Source organism: Dasypus novemcinctus, chromosome 30 (assembly GCF_030445035.2).
Source record: "Dasypus novemcinctus isolate mDasNov1 chromosome 30, mDasNov1.1.hap2, whole genome shotgun sequence".
NCBI lineage: Eukaryota > Metazoa > Chordata > Mammalia > Cingulata > Dasypodidae > Dasypus > Dasypus novemcinctus.
Genome location: NC_080702.1, coordinates 34,471,784 through 34,497,091, shown reverse-complemented (window position 1 = coordinate 34,497,091; position 25,308 = coordinate 34,471,784). Strand labels below are relative to the sequence as shown.

The following is a 25,308-nucleotide window of genomic DNA, read 5'->3' as shown; positions in this document are numbered from 1 at the left end:
TCATTGAGAGGCAGTTGAACAACCAAGGAGCCTCCCCAGGGTCCCCTTAATGCCCCTGTTCCTCAGGCTGTAGATGAAGGGGTTCAGCATGGGGGTGACAAGGGCATACATCACCGAGGCCACCAGACTTTTCCTAGAGGATGGTGTGACTGCAGAACTCAGGTAGACCCCAATGCCTGTGCCATAGAACAAAGAGACAACTAACAGGTGAGACCCGCAGGTGGAAAAAGCTTTGTACTTACCACCAGCTGATGAAATTCTCAGAATGGAGGAGATAATCTGATAATAGGAGAAGAGGATCCCAATGAGAGGAGAAACACCTGTAAGAGTAGCCACAAAATACACTAATATGTTATTGATGAGGGTGTCAGAACAGGCGAGCTTCAGGAGTTCAGGAAGGTCGCAGTAAAAGTGTGGGATTTCTATGTTTGTGCAGAAGGAGAGCCTCAAGACAGGCAAGGTCTCAAGCAGAGATAATGAGACAGTGACACACCAGGACCCCAGAACCAGCAGGACACAGAGCTGGGGGTTCATGATGACCATGTAGTGCAGGGGGTGGCAGATGGCCACGAAGCGGTCATAGGCCATTACAGTCAGGAGTAAACTGTCCGTCCAGGCATCCGAACACAAAGAAAAAAAATATCTGGGTTAGGCAGCCTGCATGGCTGATATTTATGTTCCGTGTCTCAATGCTCAGCAGCATTTTTGGGAGGGTGTTTGAGGTGAATCCGATGTCAGCCAAGGATAGGTTGGAGAGGAAGAAGTACATGGGCGTGTGAAGGTGAGAGTCTGAGATGATGACCAAGATGATGAGCAGGTTCCCCAAGAGTGTGATCAGGTACATGGACAGGAATAGCCCAAACAGCAGGGGCTGCAGGTCCTGCTCCTCTGTAAATCCCAGGAGGAGAAATTTTGCAAATCCTGTTTGGTTTCTTGTTTCCGTGGAACGGCTGGGTTTGCACAGATTTAGGAAAAAAGGAACAAAACCATCACACTAAATAGGTATTCTCAGAATGATAGCAATATCCGAAACTGAGTAGCTCATGATGTGGTACATTTTGCCTAATAATTGTTTCTCCTTGCTGACAAATTTTGGTTACTTTTGCTACCTGGAATCCAATGCTCTCCTGTTTGCTTATCTCTCCAAGGCTTCCCACCATAAAATGAAGCTGCTCTTGGCCTTTCAGTTCAAGAAATTTCCCCACTCAAGAGCAGATTTTTCCAATCATGAGAAATTTCCAAATTCCTTTCCTCTACCTTTGAATTATTTGTAAATGTTAAATTTTGGGGGACCATTGGCAATCATATGACTAAAAATTAATATCTGCTCTAATGATTAATCATTGCTTACACTTCATTTATATTGCAGTTTTTCCTATATAAATTCAACAGAAATAGAATCTAAATAAATACTGCTCTCTTTTCACATCAGGGAATCCAATGAACATTTTCCAATGTAATGCAATTCTCATCAAATTAAAAACATTCCACGACATGGAAGTAGCATATTCGATTTATGTAACACTATTTTTAGATATTTCATTCAGGTTTTTTTAATGATAAATAATTATTTGTTAAATTTTAATATACAATTTTTTAGACCATTGGTAGATTTACAGGAAAGTTATGAAAAAGTAGAGTTTCCATACACCACCTTGCACATGCAATTTTCCCAATTTTTCATAGTATATTTTCTCTTTGATCTAACTATAAGTCTTGGCTCAATGATTAAACTTCTGGTGTTCCTTTGGTCACTGTCTTAAAAGGATCATCTTTTTCATTATTATTTATGCTTTTAGAGTTATCAAGATTTAAAATCTTATGGTTCTTTTAAAAAATTACCTATCTTCTTAAATATTTAAATTTTATATGGAGAAAGTCACCTAGCATTCTATCCTATTTTCATTCTTGGTCCCAGCTAATTCTTGAATATGAATTCATAATCATTCTGCCACATGAAGGGATAATATTGTTGGAATTTTAATAAGGGTTCCATTAATGATTTAAATTAATTAATGAAGTGTTGGCTTTTTTTTTAGTTCCTTTTCCAATTCCAATAATAGGAAATGCCTTCTAGAGATATAAGGACCATTTTGGTAAATTTTCTCATGGTGTGGATAATGAAAAGCATGATTATTCATGTTTTGCAGTATTTTAGGTTTAATGTGTTTAAGAATGCAATTTGCCCATTTATCATATTCTTTACATTTCATTTACATTAGGGAACACTTTTTTTTTTGGTATTTATTATGTCATGATATTGTCTGCATTTTCTCAAATTTATTTACTTTCTCCAAATAATTTATAAATAATACCTTTTCCATTTAAATTCTAACAGCCACCCCCCCCACCCCCCCACCCCACTCCTCCCACATCAACAACCTCTTTCATCATCATGGCACATTCATTGCATTTGGTGAATACATTTTGGATCATTGTATGGATAATGTCTTGCTTTTTAGGTTACACTCTCCCAAAGTCCACCCAGTGGGCCATGGCAGGTCATACAGTGTCCAGCATCTGATCCTGCAGTACCACCCAGGACAACTCCATGTCCTGAAAAAGCCCCCACATCATATCTCTTCTTCCCTCTCCCTACCCTCTTATATTGTTTAATGTGACATTTAAACAATATTTAATTGTCAGACTTTCTTAAAATACATATTCTTGCCTTTGATTAAAACTAACTTATTACTGAAAAAGTAGAAATTTTTATACAATACTTGATGTTTCTAATGAATGCAGAAGTAATTTCTTTAGCTTAAATAAAAAATTCTAACAGTCATTTCCATGTTAACCACTGCATTGTCTTGAAATTCGAGACAAAATTTAAGAATAACAGAATGTGTGGCAATGATGTTTTTATTTCTGTTTTAAAGGGAATAACATTAGAAACATTAAATTTAATTTGATGCTAACCATTATTTAGGATATATTAAATTTTTCATATTAACCTGAATATATTTATTTCCTAGTTATCTTAGAGAGGTGTTTAAAAATTATGAAAAAGTGATAATTTAGGAAAATGTAACTTTAAATTGTACCTCTGTATTGTTAAATAAATTTCAAACCGTAGAAAAGGAAATCGTAGTTGATAGAAGCAATATAGATGAATGTATAGATATATGAATTATATAAATTTCTACATAGATTGATGTATGCTTTAAAAATCATGCTCATATTGGAATATTAAGTCTTTGGTAGAAATATGAGAGGAAAAGATGAAAAATAGGAACACAATACGGAAAAACTCAATGAGAAAATATTCCATGCAGAAAATTTTAATAGCAAAAAATTTACTTGATAGTTCTAATTATTAAACACAGAAAGGTTATTTATTTTTGAGGATAAAAGATATTGGGAGAGGGGGCAAGATGGCGGCTGAGTGAACATCCCTGTTAGAGTCTTCTGCAGGGAATCGGCTGGGCGGCGTTGGAGACTCTTTGGGACCGGATTGTTTCGGGATTTTTGCTGGTCCGGAGGTGTCTGGACATCGATTTGGAGGGAAGGTAACAGAGAGGATTCGTCTGTGAAATATACACGGAGATCCCAGCTACCTGTAGAGGATTCCCTCCTTGGGTAGGCGGAGACGAGGCATCTAGCCCCGCTCGGTGGGGCTGAGCCAGGCCGGGCCGCAGCGGCGGACGCCGGAGCCGGGCCGGGCTGCGCCGGCGGCGAGCGGGGCCGGGCGGGGCCGAGCCAGGCGGAGCCGGGCCGCGGTAGCGTTTGGAAGCGGGCGGGGCCGGTTCAGGCCAGGGCTGCGGGCCGCGGTAGCGTTTGGAGCCGGGCGGGGCCGGTTCAGGCCGCGGCTGCGGGCCGCGGTAGCGTTTGGAGCCGGGCGGGGCCGGTTCAGGCCGCGGCTGCGGGCCGCGGTAGCGTTTGGAGCCGGGCGGGGCCGGTTCAGGCCGCGGCTGCGGGCCGCGGTAGCGTTTGGAGCCGGGCGGGGCCGGTTCAGGCCGCGGCTGCGGGCCGCGGTAGCGTTTGGAGCCGGGCGGGGCCGGTTCAGGCCCCGGCTGCGGGCCGCGGTAGCGTTTGGAGCCGGGCGGGGCCGGTTCAGGCCCCGGCTGCGGGCCGCGGTAGCGTTTGGAGCCGGGCGGGGCCGGGTCAAGCCGAGGCGGGTACGGAGCCGGGCAGGGCCGGTCCAGGCCGTGGTGGCGGGAGGTGGACGCCGGAGCCGGCTGGGCCGCTGTAGCGAGCGGAGCTGGGCGGAGCCAGGCCAGGCCAAGGCAGCGTGAGGAGCCGGGCAGAGCCGGTCCAAGCCTCCGCGGCGGGCGGAGCCGGGCCTGCGGAGGGGTTTCTGTTTTTTTTTTTGTTTTGTTTTTTGTTTTTTTGTTTTTTTTTAATTTATTTTACTTAATTTTTTTTTTTTTTTTTTTTTTTTGGAGCATCTGCAGTACTGGGGAGTTCGTGGGCCCTGGGCGGCCTATTGGGGGTTTGTGGGAAGGGAGGTGCTTGCAGACCCATTTGGGCAGACAGACGGGGGTTTTAGGGCAAAGCGGGGGGAAGTTGTTGTTTTAGATAGTGTTGCAATTGTGACACGTGTGTACCTGTATCTCTCTTCTCCCTATCCGTTCCCCACCGTTTGCCCATCCTCTTTTTCTTTCTTCCTTTCTTCTTGCCTTTCTTTTTTCTTTATTATAATTAGTTTTTTTTTTTTTCGGTTTTCTCTTTCCCTCTTGTCCCTCATCTTCCACTTATTTTTACTTTAATTCAAGTATACAATAGGTGCTACAGGGAACACCTCACATTTGCTGGGTTTTCCCATCCTCCACTGCCTCATTTCTGTGTGAACTGATTTAGGCTACCTACACTATCCCCCTTCCCCTGCATCTTGATATCCACTATCATCTACTGTCTCTCCTATATTCCACCCCCCACCTCCCGTTCTTTGATCCACAAAGTGTCTAACTCTTAATTTCTAATACCTTTGTTCTGTTTTCTGTCTACTATCCACTCTTGAAACTATTACCTTTCTTTTCTTTTTCCCTCTCTCATGAAAACAATAGCTGTGTAATTCATACCATACACCTCCCAAATTCAGTCATCAACTTCATAAAAGGTACTCTACCTACAGCTATAACTCTATACAATCTACATGAATCTAACCTCCATCCTCCCAGATCTCATATTCTTGCTTTATTAACATACATCACCAATACAACTTTACACTTTTCCCTTGCTTACACAATTGCCTTTCCCCAACACTAATACTTTCCTCTAAAGTGAACTTAACCAACAACAAGTAACTAGAATAAGAAGAAAAAAGTGACAAAGAGAAGATATAACACCTGTGCAAAAATAACAACTAATTAACCTCCAAGAGCAGAAAAAGAAGCTAAGGAACTGATTAAATTCGTCAAAATAAAGAGATGACCAGAAAGCAACAAAAATCTACGAACCAAACCAATAATCAGGAAAACATGGCTGAATCCAATCAACAAACCAATAATCACGAAGGGGAGCAAAACTTGGCACAAGCAATGAAAGATCTCAGAACAATTATCACCGACAAATTTGATGCAGTAATGAAAGAGGTTAACAACATGAAGACATCACTTGGAGGGGAAATTGCAGACATACGCAAAAACATAACAGATATGATGGGAATGAACACCACAGTTCAAGAAATCAAAAATACACTTGCAGCAAATATCAGCGGACTAGAAGAGACAGAGCAGAGAATTAGTGATGTGGAAGACAGTACATCAGAAATCAAACAGATAGTAGAAGGGGTCAATAAGAAGATAGAAAAAATCCAATTAGGATTTCGGGACCTGAATGACAATGCAAAACGCTCAAACATACGTATTATAGGCATTCCAGAAGGTGAAGAGAAGGGAAAGGGGTCAGAAAGAGTGTTGCAGGAAATAATGGCTGAAAACTTCCCAAATCTACTGAAAGAGACAGATGTACATATCCAAGAAGCACAGCGCACTCCACAAGTCATAAACCCCAACAGGCCCACCCCAAGACATATACTTGTCAAATTATCCAATGCTCAAGACAAAGAGAAAATCCTAAAAGCAGCAAGAGAAAAGAAAACCATCACATACAAGGGAAGCTCAATTAGATTAAGTGCTGATTTCTCTTCTGAAACCATGGAGGCAAGAAAACAGTGGTATGATATAGTCAAGGTACTAAAGGAAAGAAATTTCCAACCAAGAATACTTTATCCAGCTAAACTAGCATTCAAATATGATGGAGAGTTCAAAATATTTGCAGACAAACAGAAACTGAAAGAGTATACCAACAAGAAACCTCCCCTTCAAGAAATTCTAAAGGGAGTGCTGCAGGAAGAAAGGAAAAAACAGGAAAGGCAAAGTTGGAGGAGAGTATAAGACTAACAACAACAACAAAAAAGACAAAAAAAATATACAAACAAAATATGACAAACACAAATCCAATCAAAGTATGGCTAACACAAATAATTCCTTGATAGTAATAACACTGAATGTCAATGGATTAAACTCACCTATCAAAAGATTCAGACTGGGACATTGGATAAGGAAATATGACCCATCCATATGCTGTCTACAAGAGACACATCTTAGACCCAGAGACGCATGGAGATTGAAAGTGAAAGGCTGGAAAACAATCATACAAGCTAACAATAACCAAAAAAAGGCAGGAGTAGCTATATTAATATCAGACAAAATAGACTTTAAATGTGAAACAATTGTGAGAGACAAAGAAGGATACTACATTTTAGTCCAAGGGAAAATCTGTCAAGAAGATCGAACAATCATAAATATCTATGCCCCTAACAAGGGTGCCTCTAAATACGTCAGGCAAACGCTGGAAAAACTAAGTGAAAGAATAGATACATCTACAATTATAGTGGGGGATTTCAATACACCACTATCAAATCTGGACAGAACATCTCAAAAGAGAATCACCAAAGAAACAAAACATCTGAATAGTATATTAGAGGAGCTCGAACTAATAGACATATATAGATCGCTACACCCAAACACAGCAGGATATACATTTTTCTCAAGCGCACATGGATCATTCTCCAAGATAGATCATATGCTAGGCCACAAAGAAAGGCTGAACGAATTCAGAAAGATTGAAATCATACAAAACATTATCTCTGACCACAGTGGAGTAAAGCTGGAGATTTGCAAGGGAAAGAAGCCCAGATTTCACACCACGATTTGGAAATTAAACAACACACTCTTAGAAAAACAGTGGGTCAAAGAGGAAATCTCAAAAGAAATCAATGACTACCTTGAAACAAATGATAATGATAACACAACATACCAAAATTTATGGGATGCACCAAAAGCAGTACTGAGAGGGAAGTTTATAGCCATAAATTCATATATCAAAAAAGAAGAAAGAGCAAAAATTGAAGAACTAACTGCACATTTGAAGGAATTAGAAAAACAACAACAAAGTAACCCAACAGGAAGAAGAAGGAAGGAAATAACAAAGATAAGAGCAGAACTAAATGAAATAGAAAATAAGAAAGCACTTGAACAGATAAACAAGACCAAGAGCTGGTTTTTTGAGAAGATTAACAAAATTGACAAACCTTTAGCAACACTAACAAAGAAAAAAAGAGAGAAGATGCAAATACACAAAATAAGAAATGAGAAAGGCGATATCACCACTGACCCCACAGAAATAAAGACTATCATAAGAGGATATTTTGAAAAACTATATTCCAACAAAAATGACAATCTAGAGGAAATGGACAAATTCCTAGAAACACATAAGCAGCCCATATTGACAAAAGAAGAAATTGATGATCTTAACAAACCAATCACAAGCAGAGAGATAGAATCAGTTATTAAAAATCTCCCAACTAAGAAGAGCCCAGGGCCAGATGGCTTCACAGGTGAATTCTACAAAACATTCCGGAAAGAACTGACACCAATCCTGCTGAAACTATTCCAAAACATCGAAACGGAAAGAACATTACCCAACTCCTTCTATGATGCCAACATTACCCTAGTACCAAAGCCAAACAAAGACATCACAAGAAAGGAAAATTACAGACCAATTTCTCTAATGAACCTAGACGCAAAAATACTTAACAAAATACTTGCTAATCGTATTCAACAACACATTAAACGAATTATACACCACGACCAAGTGGGATTCATCCCAGGTATGCAAGGATGGTTCAACATAAGAAAATCAATCAACGTAATACACCATATAAACAGATTGAAGGAAAAAAATCACATGATTATATCTATTGATGCAGAAAAAGCATTTGACAAAATACAGCACCCTTTCTTGATAAAAACACTCCAAATGATTGGAATACAAGGAAATTTTTTGAACATGATAAAGAGTATATATGAAAAACCTAAAGCCAATATTGTTTACAATGGAGAAATCCTAGACTCCTTCCCTCTAAACTCAGGAACAAGACAAGGATGCCCACTGTCGCCGCTCCTATTTAACATTGTCTTAGAAGTACTTGCTCGAGCACTGAGGCAAGAACCAGAAATAAAAGGCATTCAAATTGGAAAGGAAAAAGTCAAAATTTCATTATTTGCAGATGACATGATCCTATACATAGAAAACCCTGAGAGATCTACAACGAAGATTCTAGAACTCATAAATGAGTTTAGTAAAGTCGCAGGTTATAAGATCAATGCGCAAAAATCAGTAGCATTTCTGTACACCAATAATGAGCAAGATCAGGAGGAAATCAAGAAACAAATACCATTCACAATAGTAAATAAAAAAATCAAATACTTAGGAATAAATTTAACTAAAGAGGTAAAGAACTTATACACTGAGAACTATACAAGATTGTTCAAGGAAATCAAAGAAGACCTAAATAAATGGAAGACTATTCCTTGTTCATGGATAGGAAGACTGAACATTATTAAGATGTCTATCCTACCAAAATTGATCTACACATTCAATGCAATCCCAATAAAAATCAATGCAGCCTTCTTTAAGGAACTAGAAAAACTAACTATGAAATTTATTTGTAAAGGAAAGAGACCCCGAATAGCCAAAGACATACTGAAAAAGAAAAACAAAATTGGAGGAATCACACTACCTGACTTCAAAACATACTATAAAGCTACGGTGGTGAAAACAGCATGGTATTGGCATAAGGAGAGACATATAGACCAATGGAATCGAATTGAAAGCTCTGATATAGAACCTCACATATACAACCACATAATATTCGATAAAGCCACCAAACCCTCTCAACTGGGAGAGAGTGGCCTATTCAACAAATGGTGTCTGGAGAACTGGATAGCCATATGTAGAAGAATGAAAGAGGATTACCATCTCACACCTTATACAAAGATCAACTCAAGATGGATCAAAGACCTAAATATAAGAGCCAAGACCATAAAAACCTTAGAAAGCAGTGTAGGGAAACATCTACAGGACCTTGTAATAGGTAATGGATTTATGAATATCTCACCAAAAGCACGAGCAGCAAAAGAACTAATAGATAAATGGGACTTCCTCAAAATTAAAGCCTTCTGCACCTCAAAGGAGTTTGTCAAGAAAGTAAAAAGGGAGCCCACACAGTGGGAGAAAATATTTGGCAATCATATATCTGATAAGAAACTTATAACTTGCATATATAAAGAACTCCTATATCTTGAAAATAAAAAGATAAACAACCCATTTAAAAAATGGGAAAAAGACTTAAACAGACACTTCTCCGAAGAAGAAATACAAATGGCAAGAAAGCACATGAAAAAATGTTCCAAATCTCTAGCTATCAGGGAAATGCAAATCAAAACCACAATGAGATACCATCTTACACCCATAAGATTGGCAGCTATGAAAAAAACAGAAGAATACAAGTGCTGGAGAGGATGTGAAGGAAGGGGAACACTCATCCACTGCTGGTGGGAATGCAGAAGGACCCAACCATTCTGGAGAACAGTATGGCGGTTTCTCAAAAAACTAGCCATAGATTTGCCATATGACCCAGCAATACCACTGCTGGGAATATACCCAGCAGAACTGAAAACAAGAACACAAACCAATATATGTACACCAATGTTCATAGCAGCATTGTTCACTATTGCCAAAAGTTGGAATCAACCCAAATGCCCATCAACAGACGAGTGGATCAATAAAATGTGGTATATACACACAATGGAATACTACTCGGCTGTAAGAACAAACACACTACAAACACATGTGATAACATGGATGAATCTTGAGAACCTTATGTTGAGTGAAGCAACCCAGACATTGAAGGACAAATACTACATGACCTCAATGATATGAAATAAACAAGCTGCCCTAGATAGCAAGAGACTGAACGATAGGCTTGCAGGAAGTCGGAGGGTGGAGGAAGGATATGAGCCGATGTCTGCAGGGGTGGAATTTAAGACGAGATGGTGGTAAGTATGAACACAAAGAAGAGATAAAAGGGGGGCAAGGGGTTGCCTTTGCTTGCGGCTTTGCGGGTTTGAGGGTGGCTGGGGAGGGACGGATGGGTAACGTTGCCCAAAAGTGGGGGGAGGGAGGGGTAGCATACGAACCAGGAGAGGGTCAGGTGTTGGTGGAGAGTAAAATGCCGAGAAAATCATATCAAAATATAATAAAGAGGGTTACCTGTTTAGAATGCTCGGAGGGGAGGGTCTGATGCAGGACGGGCTCCTGGGGAATGTCTAAATGCTCATTCTGCCAGAGTGGGTGACACCATGGGGTAGAAACCCAAGTAGTGAGAGTGGGGGTGGACCCACATCCTGGGGAGGACTAATGCCATCCAATAGAGGGAACTGTATCCCTCGAGAGAAAGGGTGGCTCCCAGGGCATTGGGGCAGTTGAGCAAGTTAGGCCCTGAACACTATTCCATCTATCTCTGGAAGTGGCTCCTCAGGAAACGGAGGTTGGCTATCACTGAGGGCACCAAGGTGGAAGGGAAAATGGACGTTAAATGTGTGGAACCAAAGTAAATGGGGGGTAAGAGAGGAGTTTCTTGAGAGTACACAAGGATGGATATAAAACATGTAATATTACACCATAACATATAGGAGATGACAGACTGATAATGTAAACCATAATGTAAAACATAGGATAACTAAAAATGTAAAGAACTGTGTATCCTAAAGTATGCACCATAATGTAAGCACAGATGTCACCTTGTTAGAAAGCTAATGTCTCAGACTCTGTACATCACTTTAAGTAAATATGATATGAATAGGGCGTAAGAGTATCACTGTGGAAGGGAAAAGGTTTTCTGGTGGATGTGTGGGAGTGCTGTATATTATATATATATATATTGCTGTGGTCTAGGACTCCTGTGAAGAAAAGCTGAATAATTAGGGGGGGGGGGGGGAAAGAAAAAAATAGGATGTGGAATTTTTTCAAGTCAACATTCTTTATCTAAGTTCTTTATCTAACTTTATCCAAGTTCTTTATCTATCCTTTAAACTCATCGCTATATGCCATTCCCTAGTAAGGGACCATGACATTATATTGGGCTTCAAATTTCGGGGAGTTCTGGATCACAGAGTGTTTCAACAATGGCAATGGAGGGATACTGGTATGGGATACCAATGACAGGTGATATATGACTGACAGGGAGCTGTACAGAACATATGTCCAGAGTGCATGGTAATGTTTGGATATACTCATAGTGGCAACAATTAAAAACCACAGTAGGGGGGGTACTGGGTTCCTGGCCAGTGGTGCTCTGTTGTGGTCCCTAGGGGAGCAGCGACAGTCTCCCAGGTACAGTGGTGGGGACCGGGAGGGAGTGAGGGTTCAACAGTGAGCCCCTGATACTAATGACTATGCTTGTGAGCTGATAAACCCAAAATAAGAACAAGGCCTAGAGCAACTTTGTGCCTGGGAATTTCCTTCTGTCAGCCTTCATGTTACTCAAATGTGGCCAGTCTCGAAGCCAAACTCAGCATGTAAATGCAATGCCTTCCCCCCAGCGTGGGACATGACACCCGGGGATGAGCCTCCCTGGCAACGAGGGACCACTATCAACTACCAACTGATGATGCAACTGGAAAATGACCTTATACGGAAGGTTCAATGCGGATCAGCAGAATATCCATGTCTACATAAAATAACATGACTTTAAAATGCTGTTTGACCTAAAGTAAGGGGGAAATGGAAAGGAGAAATGAGTTTATATGGCTACGAGTTTCTAAAAAAGAGTCTGGAGGCTGGCAGAAGGTTTGCCCTCATGCACAACTGAGCAGAGTCAGAGAGACAGATAAAGCAGAAACAACCCCCAGATAGTGGTTCCTTTGAGGGCTAAAGAGACCCATGCGAGTTATGGTCATGGCCGATGGGGTTAACTACCAGGGCAGATGGCCCCTCTTTGGAAATGGTGTTTATGTGTGATGAATCTGGACTCAGATGGGATCTCCCTTCATAAGACTTTCATGCTAATGTGCTGGAGGTGCAGTTAATGTTGGGGTTTAAGATATATTTAGGGGATTTGAATCTCTGGACTGACAATGTGATAGCCAGATCCTGAGCCTCAACAGACTCCAGCACCTACAATCTGATTTATTGGACTTACCACACTCAGCTAAGATGGAGTTGAAGAAGGACAACCACCACACCATGGAGCCTAGAGTGATTACAACTGAAAATGGGAGGATTGCATCCAGCATCCAGGTGGAATCTGAGCCTCCTCTTGACATAAAGGTGCAACGGACACAATCAATCCAGTGTCCACATAGAAGAGGTGGCATTGGATTGGGAAAAGTGGACATAATGGACAAAGGGTATGGGGAAAGGCAGGAAGAGATGAGAGGTGGAGGCGTCTTCGGGACATGGAGCTGCTTGGATGGTGCTTCAGAGGTAATCACCGGACATTGTAAATCCTCACAGGGCCCACTTGATGGAATAGAGGAGAGTATGGGCCATGATGTGTACCAATGTATATGAGGTGCAGAGGTGCCCAAAGATGTACCTACCAAATCCAATGGATGTGTCATGATGATGGGAACGAGTGTTGTTGGGGGGGGGGGGGGAGAGGGGGGGTGGGGGGGTGGGGTTGAATGGGACCTCACATATATATTTTTAATGTAATATTATTACAAAGTCAATAAAAAATAAAAAAATTAAAAAAAAAAGATATTGGATGTTTACAATTCACAATGGATATGCACAAAATAAATGATGTTTGATAAAATTTGCATCGTACTCTTATTGCACTAAAATGAAATTAAAGCAGAGTGCCATCTTCACTAAAGGGAATTAAAATTCCTTTTCAAAAATGTAAGATTATAAATTTCTATCTAGTATGGAAATCTAATACTGTCATGTACTGTTATAAATAGATAAATTGTCTGCTGCTCTGGGATGAAGAAACTTAATTAGAACACAGACATTTTACAGAGAAACCCATATTTTCAATAGTCAAGGTAAAATGTGTGCAACAGTCTAAAATAAATTTTTAAGTGATCATCTTTGATCAACCCTGAGAGATGGGGAAGTGAAGAAATTTCTTATTTGTTTATTATTGTTATTATTAAAATAATGAAAATGCTGTAATCGTGTTTTAAGTGATGAATGCACAGCTATGTGATTATATCAAATTCCATTGATTGTGCACTTTGGATGAACTGATGATTTATTAATAAGTATCAATAAAATAGTTTTTAAACATGATCTCCTTTAAGTTGCAATGTTAATCCTGATTTTTAGATTCATTTTCTTCCAGTATATATTCCAAACTGCAAATGGACACATACACATTCAAGGAATAAAAATTTTTAAAGTTTGATATTGGTGGTAAAAATTCTGCAAAACAAAAACAGGCAAAGGAGAAGGGCGTAAATTGTAAAGATAATACCTATAGTTAATGAATTAAAAGGAAGTAAAACCCTAGAATTGAACAAAAAATTTCAAAGAAAACTCTGGCAAAAACCATCAAATAGGGAAAATTAGTCAGAAATCTATTCAATTGGAAAAATAGATATTGAATGGAAATACATAAAAGTAAGAATGAAACAAATTGCCACAGATGTAAGAAAATGCTACACTTGATAAGATCATCTAACTTGTGTCACCATGTCAAAATATTAAAATCTCCAGTAAGTGAACCTATTTTTGGAAAATACCTGTGTCCAAATTCAATTTGGGATGGAAAAAAGTAGATAAATCACTAAGGCAGAAATTAAAGTAAATGGCAAATACTCACCTCCCAAAATGACCTGGTGTCAGGATCAGTAGAAGAATTCCCCTTAAATATTAAAGAAGAAATATGACACTAATATGACTTACCAGCATGCTGGAATATCCCACCAGAGCAATGTGATGAGGAAAAGAAACAAGAGATATAAGTACTTGAAGGCAACAGTTCAAATTTTGCAAGTGACTCACTGGCAGCTGAATACCGATTTTTAATGAGTAGTTTCTAGGGTGGTAATTGATATCCAGTAAACGTGTAAAATTCAGTGGTATTTTGAACAGTCACAATATTGTGCTCCCATCACTTCTATCAAGTTCCAGTCACATGGGAGTTCTTTTTTTACATTATGCAAACCCTTCTTCTCACTATTAGAAAAGTATAAAAAGTGAGTACAAGAGACAAAAAGTTGTCACATTAGATGTATTCTTAGACTTTTAAAACAGAGCAGAATTACCTCCAATATTAACCAAAATATTAAACTCCTGATATAGAGAACGGAAATTTGTAAATATTAAATAACCGAGAATAAAAATAGTTAAAATCTATTGACACCACCATGTGACAAGTGCTATGCTGTGTTTTATATGCATTAGCTCAGTCTGTTTTTCATCAATACACTTTCTATTTACAAATTGGTAATGTATTTACAGTGGTGTAATAATTATATTAATGAACATTTGTAGGTGCTTAGTAACATTTTAGATGCTCTTGTAATTGTCTTCTAATCACAAGTATCCCCATTACAAAAATGGAAACTAGGGCAGAGGAATATTAAGTAATTGTCAGAAAATGTGTGAAAGGTTTGCAAGTGATGATTTCAGAGTGCCTAATAAATATCTCTTGATTGAATGAAAATGAATGAATGAATGAATGATGTTTTATAGATAATTGATCCAGGAGAATCCATGAGAGAGTAGAATGGAGACAATTTTATTGGCTACAGAAATATGTTTAATATACTGGGTAAGAAACACTTGAGAGATTGTGAAAAGAGAAGGTCAATTTTCACTAAGAGAGATACTTAGAATTGTCTTCTGGAACAGAGAGGTAGAGAAAATGTTTGAAGGGCCTGCATGACTGAGTACAGTCTTTAAGTGGATAGACTCACCATTTATTTTGCCCCATTAGAATTCATGTTCTGAAAGTTCTTCCTGCCAATCTACCAGTTTCCCATAGCAGATGCTCAAAATGCCTTCTTTGAGTTGCTTTTACCCCAAGTAATTTCCCTCATAAGTGATGGAACCTACAACTCAGCTTCAAGGATGAACAGGGAGGTGGCATTAGGCATAATTTCACCCCAAGAGCACAGTTATATTTCCTTCCTGTTGGTGCTATTAAGCTGAAGATAAAAGAGGAGTGGGCATATTTATGATGTCTCGGTTCCAAAAAGATTATTTCCCTCAGATGACCATTGAAAGAATTGTCACATTCTTACTGTATTCTCTGAGCAATTTGGTTCCCATGAGTTATATGCCCAAAATAGAAAAGAACTTCTTTTCCTTCTAATTTTGTGCCTTGGGAGGAACTTGGATGGCACATATGTTTATTCCTTTCCTTGGGGCCCCATCCATTTATTTATTTATTAACCCTGTTACCCATTTTTTGACATTTATATTCAAAACCATACTCAATGCAAATGATAAAGAATAGTGGGTACCCGTGCAATAATACCTCTTAGAATGGAAGCTTCTTTGTAAGTTCACAAGATATTCCTGCATAAAATTGCGTGACCTTCCAACATCTCCTATTTCCCTGGAATGGTCCCTGAAAGGTGGTCATAGTTAATCATTAGTTATCAAAAATTTTCTTGAATAACATTATGGTCAGTAGTGGTGTTCTGCACTGTCTGAAAGAAGAGTTAAAGTAAGGAGAAATTCATTGTTCTTTTTCTCCTCATTTTTAAAGTTTACTTTTTACATTGAATAATTGAAAACATAAACAATATTTTAAAAATAAAAATAAAATACAATTGAATAAAATACACTTTCCCTAATTAATCTACAATAAATCTACTTTCCCCAATAAATCTATCTATATATATACACATATACATAAATACATACATACGTATACATATATATAGAGAGAATTATACAATATATGATTTGGTTTATAGTAACACAATATATTATGTGTTTTTTTCTCTCTGGCTTTCTACACTCAACATAATGTCCTCCAGGCTCATTCATTTTGGTATATGCTTTATAAATTTATTTCTTCTTAGAGCTGAATATCCTTCCATCATGAATAGCCCTAGTCTGTTTATTCATTTTTAGGTGATGGGCACCTAGGTTGTTTTCAACTTTTGGGAATCAAGAATAATACCGCTGTGAACATAGGTGTACAGATGGTTGTCTGTGTCACTGTTTTCAATTCTTGTGGGTATATACCCAGGGATGGCATTGCACTGTCATGTGTCAAGTCTATATTCAACTTCTTTAGAAAATGCCTGTCTTCCACAGTGGCTGTACCATTCTGCATTTCCACAAACAGTGAATAAGTGCTTCTATCTCTCCACATCCTGTCTAACAGCTGTATATCTCTGTCTTCTGGATAGCATCCATTCTGATAAGCAGGAGATGATAGCTCATTGTAGCTCCGATTTGCATTTCCCTAGTCATTAGTGATGTTGAACATTTCTCATGTGTTTTTTATCGTTTGTATTTCTTTTTTGGACAAATGTATATTCAATTCTTTTTCTTGTTTTCAAAATATTTTAAATTTATTTTTTAAAATAAAATTAGATTACATAAATGCCACACAGAATAGGTAGGGATTCCCATATGTCCTGCTCCCTAGCCCTCCCACATTTTCCCACAACAGCAACACCCTAATTAGTGTGGTACATTTGTGACAATTGATGAACCCATCTTGGATCATTGTCACTAAGTGATGAGTACAGCTTAGAAAGTAGTTTACACCCACCGCCCCATTTTTGCAAGTTATTACATTATATACAATGTCCTGTACTTGTCATTGAAATGTCATTCAGTATAATTCCCAAGTCCCCAAAATGCCCCCCAATTACACCGACTTTTCCCCTCTCCTTTCCCTGAGAAACCCCTGTGGCCATTGCTTGCACATCCACGATAAAAGTTCTTTCATCACTAGGATCACAAATCCACAATAGAACAACTGTAAGATTATTCTAGTCCATTGTCCATTCCCCAATCTGGAGGATCCTGTAATAGTGATGCCCATTCCAACTCTACTTGAGAGGGCACTTAGGTACTATAGGGCAGATGGATGGGTCTCTCTTGCTTACTTTTGTAGATACTCTCTGTTCCTTGAGATGGTCCTTGTTAGTTGTCCTGCTGAGTCCAATGAACTGGAGATTAGGTGTTGCAAGTCTATTGAGATTCTGGGAACAACTGACATATATTTATTTTTTAAGTTCCTAAACTTACAACTATCATATCTAGTACTAACTATAGGCTCAGAAGGAGGGGTATCAGAGCAATGTGCAGGGAAAACACAACTGAGACGAGCTCTATCACACTGGGAACATAAATTACAACGTAGAGCCCATTGTCAGGGCACAAAACTCCGGAATTGTTTGCCCTGTCTAAAGTGTCTGTATTTCTCCAGAGCTGTCAAGAGCCCCAGTATTTGAGGCAATATTTACTTTGATGGTCTATAAGTTCCTACTGAGATGTGCATAAGTGTAACCTCGGAAATTACCTCCCAACACAGGTTGAAGTTGTTTAGCCATATAAATTCATTTGTCTTTAACTTTTTATTCTTTTGGTCAAGGTGTTTTTCTAGTTGCATTGCTAGTAGTTCCTTGGTAGTAATCTCTCAGTACCAGGGAGGCTCAAACCTGGAGTCATGTCCCACAATGGCAGAGAGGCAATGCATTAATATGCTGAGTACTGACTTAAAGAAAGGCCACATTTAAGCAACAAGGAAGATCTCAGGAGTTAATTCTTATGCAACTTATAATAATATGTTAAGTTTCAATTTCAGAAGTAAAGGTTCACAAGTACAGTCATCACAATCAAGGGTGCATCAATGGTCCATCCTCTTTCCTTAGTCTCTGCCCCTGTGCTTTGTGGATTCTTGCAGTTACAACAGAGAATATAGAAGATCTCCCCAGAAAGGGAATTTGATATTTCTTTGGTTACTGTGTGGATCTCCACCCACTGTGACAATGTCTCATGAACAATTGAGCACATTCATATGCCTTATATTTATGCCCCAGGTAAACCTCCTCCCATGCATTCCTGCTCTCTGACATCCCACACCAATGAACCTCACCTGCCACAGTTGTAACCCTTTTTGACCAAAACTTTTTCCAAATTGAAGCAAACAAAATAGCCAAATACAATTAATAGGAAAATGATACAATAATGATGATTTTTTAAAATAATGAATAAAGTTAAAAAACATTTTTAAAAAGTTTGAAACAATTAAAAAAAGAAAAAATATATGTAATATGGTTTTTATTACATTTTGTCTTTCATCACTGTAAGATCTGTTGTCTTGTAAACACAACGCATTTGCTTCCATTTTTTCACCCAGTGTCTTATTTTTTTTGCTTTGTTTTGTCTTCAAAGAAGCTTTAGGTTACAGAAAAGTCACATACAGAATATTGGTTATCCCCATATACCCAAAGACCTCTCCTTTTCCCCTTTCCCAATTGAAAGTAATATTTTCTCTCTTTATTTTTTTAAGTTACACGAAAATATATAAGAGTTTCCCATATACACCACTACTCCCTCATCCCACTCCTCCCACATCAGCAACCTCTTTCAGCACCGTGGGACATTCATTGCATTTGATGAATTCATCTTGGAGCACTGCTGCTCCACATGGATAATAGTCTACATTACATTGTAGTTTACACTCTCCCCCAGTCCACACAGTGGGCCATGGCAGGACATACAATGTCAAGCATCTGTCCCTGCAGTACCACTGAGGACAACTCCAAGTCCTGAAAATGCCCCCACATCACATCACTTCTTCCCTCTCACTAAACTCAGCAACTACTGTGGCCAATTTCTCAACATCAACGCTAAAATTTCTTCCATTACTAATCACAGTTGTTACATAGAAAAATATCAGCAAGTCCATTATAATCCATACATTTTTCCTCCATCCTGTGGGTGCTGGGAAGGTTATGTTCACGCCACCTCTATATCAAGAGGAGACTTAAATTCCACATGGATGATGGATGCTATTCTCCTATTTGCTGTTGTAAGCACTCTTGGCTCCCTGGTGTGGTGGTTGACCTTCTTCACCACCTCACTGTTACCTGGCCAGGGTTAGTCCAATAAAACAAAGGGTAAGATTTGCAAGTCTGCTGAGGCTAAGGGCCTGCCTATCACATGGCAGTCCAGAGATTCAGGGCTCCGGAGTATACAACAACCCCAGTGCCAACCATAGGTACAGTAAAAGTGACAGAAGACGCATGTGTAAAAAAGTCATATCTGAGTCCAACTCCATCACACTCAGGAAGACAAACTCCAAAGTAGGGCCAACTGACATGGCACTGAAACTCCAGAGGCATCTTCCATGACCATAGTACCTGAGGTCTCTGTAGCCCTCAGGAGAACCAGTACCTGTGGTTGTATCTACTTTGGCTGTCTCTGGGACAGGTGTGCATAAGCATGACCCCTCTGATGACTTACTGACTCTTTTTTGGAGACGTATAGCCATATAAACTCATTTGTTGTTTCCATTTCCCCCTTTTATTCAAGGTCATAAAGCGATTTTTCACACCTGATACTACATGAAGGCTGAGATATTCTGCTGGTCTGAGTTGTCCCCTTTATTCAAGGTATTTTTCTGGTTATATCATCAGCTGGTGCTTGGTAGCAATACCTTGGTGGCACCAAGGAGGCTCTTCCCCAGAAGTCATGTCCTACACTGGGGGGGAAGGTAATGTATTTACATGCTGAGTTTGGCTTAGAGAGTGACCACATTTGAGCAACATGCAGGCTCTCAGGAGGTAAATCTTAGACACCTTTCAGGCGCACAGCCTCATAAGCATAGTCAACAGTATCAAGTGCTCATTGTTGGATCATCCTTCTTTATTGGTCTTTCCCATTGCACTTGATGGATTGTTGCTGTTCCATTGGGTAATGTGATAGAGATGCCCTGGCTAGGCACACAGCACTACTTCAGTTGTCATTTTTAACTGTAAATACAATGAAAATATCCAAATATTTTTATGTACCATGTATACAGGCCCTGGAGAACATTTCCCCAACCATGTGTCCCCCATCAATAACACCCTACACCAGTGTTCCTCCCCCACCATAGTTGAACTCTTCTGTCATCCAAAATTTCTTGTAAATATCATCTTACTCCCATGAGACTGGCAACTATCAAAAAAAAAAAAAAAAACACACACACACAGCAGATTACAAATGATGCTGAGGATGTGGAGGAATGGGAACACTTACCCACTGCTGTTGTGAATGCAGAAAGATCCAGCCATTCTGGAGGACAAATTGGCAGTTTCTCAAAAACTATCTATAGTTTTTACATTTGACCCAGCATTTCCACTGTTGGGTATATACCCAGTAGAACTGAAGGCAAGGGCACAAATCGATATATGCACACCAATATTAACAGCAGCACTATTCACTAATGCCAAAAGTTGGAATGAACCCAAATGCCCATCAACAGATGAATGGATAAATAAGTGGTATATTCATACAATGGAATGCTACTTAGCTAGAACAAGGAACACAATGCAAACACATGTGAAAACATGGATGAATCTTGCGGACCGTATGTTGAGTGAAGCAAGCCAGGCATTGAAAAACAAATAGTACATGACCTCACTGATAAGAAATAAGTAAACCAAGCTGTCTCAGAGAACTAAAGACTGTATAATAGACTTAAAGGAGGTTAGGGGGAGAGGAAGGTTTTGAGCTGACACCTACATGGGTGAAATCTATGATAAGCTAGAGGTAAGTATTTGTACAGGGAAGGGACAAGATGGGGGCATAGAGATAACTTTTGTGGGGCTTTTTGGGGTTGAGGATGGCTAGGAAATGGGGGATGGGTTAGATGGCACGAGAAATTGGTGGGAGGTTCAGGGGAACATTTGAACATGGGAGATTGCCAGTTATGTGTTTGAAACTATACTGTTGAGAAAACTCTTTAGAAAATATAATAATGAAGTTTACCTGTTTAAGATGCTTAAGGAGGGACATCTGACCCAGGGCAGGCTTCATTTGTCATAGTGAGTATATCATTGGGTGGAGATCCATACAATGAGTGTGAAGGTATACCCACAACCTGTGGAGAACTGATGTTCTCAAACAAAGAGAATTGGGTCTCGGGAGAGACTTAGTGGATCACAATGGGTTAGGACATTGCAGCATGTCAAGCCCTCAGCATTGTTGAAAGTATCTGTGAATATGATCCTTCTAGTAATGACGATTGATTGTCATTGTGGGCCCTGAGGGGAGGGGGAAAGAGGTATTGAATAGATGGAATCAGTGTAACTGTGGGGCAATGGAAGTGCTCCACAAGGTCATGCAATGATGGATATAGGACATGTTAAATTACACCAAAAAAGTAAAAAATTCTATAGGCTAAAATGTAAACCATAATGTAAAATATAACATAACTAAAAGTTTAGAAAATTGTATAGTATAAAATATAAACCTTAATGTAAACCAAAATGAAACCATGTTTGAAAGCAATTGTTTCAATATCTGTACCTCAGCTGCAGCAAATATAATATGAACATGTAAAAAGATCATTGCTGGGGAAGGGACCAAGTGTTTGGTGTTGGATATTTAGGAGTACCCTATACTGTCTATGTGAATTACTGTGACTTAAAACTTTTAAAAATATAAACATAGTAATTGGAAAAAAACTAAAAGAATGAATGTAGATACTGAGGAAGAAATGAAAGAAATTTCCCTGCCATTATACATGCAGGGCAATACCTATTGCAGTGATGAAAGGCAAAAAGGCAAAAACTTCTTCGTTTTTTCATTTTTTGATACCCCAAATTATTTTTACTTTATTTCATTTTTCTAAATTAGTATATATTCTATATCTAACCTTCGAACCCATGACTATATTCCATTTGACTATTAATGGAAACTGGCAATAAATTAGGCTTCATTTTTTTAAGAAGTTTTGAACCAATTCATAGAATTTTAAATGTGGATGTTACATTTGTTACAATTGATGAATCAATATTGAAACATTGCTACTAACCTTGGTCAGTGATTCACATTGTGGTTTACATATTGAATCATAAACTGTTATAGATTTTGGTGAATTTTGACATGGTCTGTATCCATCCTTGCCGGATCAAGGCAATTCCATCATCCCCAATATGTCCCATGTTCCATCTATTCTATTCCTGCCTCTGTCTCCTCTCAGACTAATGGTAACCACCAAGATTAACTCGTTGAAGTACTAGAGTCATGGTTGTTAGCAACAACATTGAGGACTTAAAATAATGGTCTGTCCTCCCCTATTAGGTACTGCCTATGTTCTCAAGAAACTCCTGTCCCTCTATTTGTGTTCATAGCAGTACTCCCCACGATGGGAGTAAAACATATTGCTACTCATTATGTGAATCTCCATCCCCTGATACAACACACTATGACAAGATGAGTGCTACACACTCTCTAAAAGCCTGTTCCTGGCATGACCTTTCCCACATGCCCCCCACTTCCAACACCCTAAATCAGTAATCTACACCTGCTGTATTTGCCAAAAGAACAATCCCAATGTAGTTTCAACCCAATACCTGTAAATCTGAGTTCACATGTTCTGAATCCAACCCCCCCCCCCAAATTCCATGGACAGTCTAAACTATCCTCCCTACCTTATCCCCTTAGAGACCACCTAACCAGTATCACTGCACCACCAACACCACCCAACCAGTATCACTGGACCAATGTTTTGCCCATCCAATGGTCAATTGTGCCCTTCCACCTTATCAAATATTTTGTCCATTTGGGATTTGATTCACAAACTTCTTCTCCCTTCCTGTCTCCTTTAAACATATCTTCCAGACTTGCTCAATGAGCATGCTTGTGTTGCTTAATTCAAATCAGTGAGTTCATGTAATATTTTTCCTTCATTGCATGGCTTGCTTCACTCAACATAAGGTCTTCAAAGTTCATCCATGCTATCCCATGTGTTAATAGTGCATTCCTTCCTATGGCTGAGTAATATTCCATTTTATGTACATTCCAAATTTCTTTATCCATTCATCTGTTGATGGATATTTGTGTTGTTTCCAACTTGTGGCAAAAGTGAATAATGCTGTCATTAACACTGGTGTGCATATATCTTTTCATATTCTTGCTTTCTCTTGTTCTAGGTACATACCCAGCAATGAGCTTCCTGGATCATATGGCAGTTTTATAGTTAGCTTCCTGAGGAAATGCCAAACTGTCAGCCACAATTTGCACAATTCCACATTCCCACTCAGTGGATAATAGTTCCCATTCCTCAACATGCTCTCCAACACTTGTAGTGCTTTGTTGTTTTAATAGCTGCCATTCTAACGGGTGTAAGATGATATCTCATTTTAGTTTTGATTTGCATTTCATTGAAAGCTAGTGATTTTTAGTATCATTTCATGTGCTTTTTAGGGATTTCTGTTTTATCTTTGGAGAAATGTCTATTCAAGTAACTTGCCCATTTTTGAAATGGGTTGTCTTTTTATTTTCAGGATGCAGTGTTTATGTATGGTGGACATTAGGCCCCTATCGGATATATGGGTTACCAAATATTTTCACTCATTGAGTAGACTGCATTTTCACTTTCTTGATAAAACTTTTGAGATCCAAAAGTTTTAATTTTGAGGCAGTCCCATTTATCTATTTTTTCTTTCATTGTTGATGCTTTGGGGGCAAACTTAATGATACCATTTCCTAATACAAGATCCTGTAGATGCTTCCCTTTGTTATCTTCTAGGAATATCATGGTCTTGGATCTTATATTTAAACCTCTGATCCATCTTGAGTTAATTTTTGTATAATGTGTGAGAGGCCATTCATCTCTCATTCTTTGGAAATGGATCCAAGCACCATTTATTGAAGAGGCCATTCTCACCCAGTTGAATGGGCTTGGTGGCCTTGTCTAATATCAGGTGACTGTCTATTACAGGATCTATATCTGAACTCTAGATTTAATTCCATTCATCATTATGTATACCTTGGTGCCAATACCATGTAGTTTTGACCACTGTAGCTTTACAGTATGATTGAAGTCTGAAAGTGCAATTCCTCTATTTCATTTTTCTTTTTCAATATACCTTTGACTCTTTTGAGCCCCTTGCTTGTCCAAATAATTTTCTTAGTTAACTTTTCCAATTCAGTAAAAAATATTTCAATTTTAATTTGGATTCATTCAATCTATAATCAGTTTCAGGGGGATAGATATATTAATGATATTTAGTATTCCTATCATGAGGAGAGGAGATTCTGTCATTTATTACAGTCTTATTTGATTTCCTTTAAGAGTGTTTTGTAGTTTTCTGCATATAAGTAATTTACACCTTAGTTAAATTTATTCCTATGTATTTGATTCTTTGAGTTGCTATTGTAAATGGGATTTTTTTCTTGATTTCTTCCTCAGATTGCCCATAATAAGTGATTTTCAACTTTATTCTTGTAACTGGCTACTTTACTGAACTCTTATAACTTCTAAAAGTTTTATGTAGATTTTGCAGGGCTTTCTATATGTAGGATCATGTCGTTTGCAAATAGAAGCAAATTTTTACTTTCACTTTTCAATTAGAATTCCTTTTATAGGTTTTTCTGACCTAAGTGCTTGAGTCAGTACTTCTAACACAACGTGAAATAAGAGTAGTGAAAGGGGGAATCCTTGTCTTCTTCATGAACTTAGTGCGAATCTTAGGATTTTTGCCATTGAATATGATATTAGCTGTGGGTTTTCATATCTACCCTTTATCATGTTGAGGAAGTTTCCTTCTATTCCTATCTTTTGCACTACTTTTATCTGGAAAGAGGGCTGTATTTTGTCAAATGCCATTTTGTATCTATAGAAATGATCATGTGTTTACTTCCTTTAAAATTTTTACGTGGCGTTCTACATTGATTTTCTTATGTTGAAACATCCTTCTGTAGGAGGGATGAAATCCACTTGGCCATGGTGTATAATTCATTTAATGTGTTGTTGAATCTGATTATCAAGTATTTTGTTGAGAATTTTAGCTTTTTAGTTTCATTAGAGAGATTGTTAGT

General features: G+C 38.7%; 1 pseudogene; it reads right to left on the bottom strand.

The window, feature by feature from the left end:
* On the bottom strand, window positions 1-24,025 carry LOC101440769 (olfactory receptor 7C2-like; annotated as a pseudogene).
* Window positions 24,026-25,308: the final 1,283 nt, after the last annotated feature.